This window comes from Euleptes europaea, chromosome 15 (assembly GCF_029931775.1).
Source record: "Euleptes europaea isolate rEulEur1 chromosome 15, rEulEur1.hap1, whole genome shotgun sequence".
In the NCBI taxonomy this organism is placed as follows: domain Eukaryota; kingdom Metazoa; phylum Chordata; class Lepidosauria; order Squamata; family Sphaerodactylidae; genus Euleptes; species Euleptes europaea.
In genome coordinates this window covers 40339276-40343375 of record NC_079326.1, presented here as the reverse complement: position 1 = coordinate 40343375, position 4100 = coordinate 40339276, and positions in this window count along the sequence as shown.

The following is a 4100-nucleotide window of genomic DNA, read 5'->3' as shown; positions in this document are numbered from 1 at the left end:
TATATCTTTTCATTTTTAAATTAAGGAGAAATAACTATTCTTTCCTTCACTACCTTAATGCTGCCCACTACAACCAGCCAAAATAAAAACAGAACTTAACATGGTAACCTATGGACACAGGAAAGGTGACAGTTTCTTACGTATGCTGGCCAAACATCCCTGCACATTGAACATAGCCTAGATGAGAACAATAGTGCTTTCATGCTGCTGCCATTGAGATACTTATTTTCATAGCTGTGCAAAATATAAAATCCAACTTATTCTTGCTACGTGCTGCATCACAATTAGACTCTTGGTTTGAATGGAAGTCAGTAAGTCCTGAAGTAGCTACAGATTGTATGGGCTCTTCTGTGTGAGTTCCCCCCTCCTTCCCAATGTTTCAGTTTATCCCAATTTTTGCATACATTTTTGTGCCTTTAGCTTGGTTTCTGCTTTTTGTCCCCCCCCCCCCCTCAGGTTTTCAGGTTCTTTTGAGACCATTTTTACCATGACCTTTTTCTGGAAGCCAATTCTGAGTTGACTTTTTCCTCATGTTTTTTCTTTGTTCCACCCACTCCCACCCACCCCCACCCCACTTTTTTGATGATTGGACTGTCATCATTATCAAGCTACTCCCCCTCCTCCCTGAAGATGAGTGGTTGTTTTTTATTTAACCTTCCCCCAAACTAAAATATCGATATATTGATGGAGTGTTGCAATGAGAGTTTAAGCAGGTTCTAAGAATACCCAGCTTTCATTTTTTTGAAAGTTAGTTCCTTCCCTTGTGGAGATATAAGGAAAGAGGGAAGGCCCTAGAGACTTACTTTTTAGTTTTTTAAATGAAAGCTGGGAACTCAGAGAACCTGCTTAAACTATCATTATAACACTACAACAATATATTGATATTTTACCACCTTTTAAAAAATGCAGCCATATTGTTATAAGCATGTGCAAAAAATAAAAGGGTTGTTTTTTTGCTGTGACTACTGATGACATCACCTTTCCTTTGAAAATCTCCACTATTTAAGGCACCTGCAGAAGAAAATAAACTGAGTCCACAATTGTGAAAACTCAGAGGGAGGGCAGATGTGTGGCAGAACTGCACTCAAAGTAATTACAATGCTTGTGGATCAATTCCCAGAAAATCAAGAGGAAGGCGAGCATGCAGAAAAGCCCTATGTTGAAATCTCCCAGAACTGTAACACATCTGCTGCACACATTGCAGAATTGACCGTGCAATCTTGAAGTGGGGGGGAGCGGAGCTGCTTAGAGGCTGGCGTGACCCTGGCGCCCGTGCCACTTGTACCATCCAAAGTGGCACAGATGTTGGCACAGGGCGACTTACACTGGCTCTGGAGAGCCTTGTGTGTCGGCCCTGCCTCCTCGGCAGTTTTTCCCGTGTGGCACTGGCATCCAGGGGGGGCATTCCTGGGGGTGGAGCTGCCTTTAGGCAGCTTCCCAAAGCCCTTTTGCCCTGGGAATGCACCATTTTGCAGGCATTGAGTTATGCCTGCCAAATAGCTGGCATAGCCCTGTGAAACTCAATGGGGGAGTTTCACTGGGTTTATTTTTTTAAATGCATTTTTAATTTTTTCCCCCTGGCTGGGAAGCCTCAGGAGGGCAGCATGGCTGCGCTGTCCCTGGGCATCATCTATCTCCTCCCCCCTTCAGGAATGGGCTGCCTGTCTCAATGAACTCTGCAGAATTTACTGTACATGTTTACTCAGAACTATCAGACTGCTTGTCTGGAAGGGTTCTGCATCACTTTCAAGACAACCTAAGCAAGATTCACTTTGTTAGTCATGAATACCGCCCCCCACCCAGATATTTATACTTTGCTAGAGTTTTAGATGATCCATCTCAATAATCAGTGCAGAATACATTTTTAAAAAACCCACTCTAGCTCCTCCCATACGCAAAAGGATTAAAGCCTGGCCTATCAGAATCAATGGAAATGTTTTCATTTATCTCAGTAGGAGGTGGAATTTCTTTACCAGGGAACAATCCAGGACCATTTTTTGTATTATTTAATTCATTTGTTCCCTGCCTTTCTCCCCAGTGGTGACCCAAAGTGTCTTACGTCGTTCTCCTGTCCTCCATTTTATCTTCTCATCAACCCTGTGAGGTAGGTTAGGCTGAGAGTGTGCAACTGGCCCAAGGTCACCCAGGGAACTTCTACGGTATGAGCGGGGATTCCAACGCGGGCCTCCTGGATAAATAGTCCTATGCTCTTAACAGCCACACCTCACTGGCTCCACTAAAATTGATAGCTTTCAAAGGATGTGGATTGTACTGTCACTAAGCCCACTTCGTCCAATAAGATGCTTTTGGGGGACATCATAAAAATGCTATTAAAAAAAAAGAAAGAAAAGCAGCAGCAGCTAGAGGGAATTTGCAAGACTTTGTTGTAATTCCTAAGCAGGTCTTCTTGGAAGTAAATTCCATTCAATGGGGATTACTCCCAGAAAAAAAGTGTTCTCAGGACTGCATCCTATGGAACGCTTACTGCCTTTACACCTCCGTAGAATTATATATAAACTTATTAACTTACAGACTAGTTCTCGGTAATCAACATTGGTGCATAATTTTTTTACCTCTACGGAGGACCAGATTTACAGAATATTTTGTTTTCAGGTCATTGGGGGGAGGGGATTGAGGCCTACAAATGACGCCTTTCAGAAAGAACGCAGGCCGTCCTGGTTTGACAGCTCGGGGGCCCTTCGCGACGCCTCGCAGAGGGAGCCTGAACGCGGGCCAACCGTGCGTTTGCCGACATTTTAAACGGACGGTGGTTTGATTTTTTTTTGGTCTTTTGAATACAGGCGCAGCTTCCTCGCTTCCGTTCCTCCTCCTCGCGGGCCGAGAGCCGCTGTCACAGACCCTGAGCGGCAGCAGGAACGAGGGAGATTTCAACCCCTCGCGGAGAGCAGGCCCGGCCCGTCTCCACGGGGGGGAAAGAGGCGAGGGGAGGAGGCGGCGGCGCAGTAAGCCCCCCCCCAACGGGAAAAGGAGGGGGCGAGAAAGAGAAGACGGCTGCCTGGGGGCGTCGGCGGCCTCCCCCCCGCCCCCGGTGAGTGGACGGCCGGCCAAGGCCGCGCTCCGGCCTCCCTCTCTTTCCGCGGGGCCCGAGCGCGGCCCTGCCTCATTGTTTCTCACACAAACCCTGGCAAACAGGAAGCCACCTCGGCAAGGGAGCGAGGGAAGGGAGGGGGCCAGGCGGCGGGTGAGCGGCGGGCCGCGGCGGCCAGTCAGAGCCCGGGCCGCCGGGCGCCGCAGCCAATGAGCGCGGCGGAGGGGGCGGGAGTTCCGGGCGGGGTGGCGGGCTGGCGAGGAGGAGGAGGAGGAGGAGGAGGTGGCGGTGGCGTCGGCCGGGCCCCCTCTCTCCCGCGGCAAGCCCCACCTTTCGGCTCCCTCGCACCGTCAATCAAAAATAGCGGTGGGGGGGGGAACCCCGGAGCGGGCTCAGGCCATCGCCGCCGGCCTCCGCGGCAGCCCGCGCGCGACATAAGCATGCTCCCGGAGGCGGCCGCCTAGCCCCAGTGGCAGCAGCGGCGGCGGCGAGCGGGGCCTGCGCGCAGGAGAGCGAGCCGGAGCCGCCTTCCTTCTTCTCGCGCTCCCTCCCAGCCAGCCAGGTGGGCAGAAGAAGCCTCCCGCGGCCGCCTGCCCGCCCGCCCGCCTGCCTGCCTGCGCGCTCGCTCCCCTCCCGCGCTCCAACACACCATGACCGGTACGTACGGGGCCGCTCCCGGGGATCCGGCGGCGCGGGCGGGCGGGCCGGGCCGGGCGTGTGTCTGCCTGCCTGTGTGGCGCGAGCGGCACTGGCTGGAGCAGCGGGAGGAGCAGAGGAGCCAGGGGGAGGAGGAGAGACGAGAGAGGGGCAGGGGCAGCGGCGGCGGCGGCGCGGGGAGGGAGGGAGGAGGAGGAGGGCTCCTCTGCGCGGGAGGGAGGCGAAGCCAAAAGCGAGGCGGGCGGGCAGGGCTGGGAGGGAGGGAGGAGGGGGGGCGAGCGCTCCCGTCAGTGAACCTTCCCCTCCCCCCTCCTCCACCTCCTCCACCAACCGCCACCATCAAACCTTCCCTTCCCCCCCTCCCCTCCTTCCTCCTCCCCCCTCCCTCCCCGTT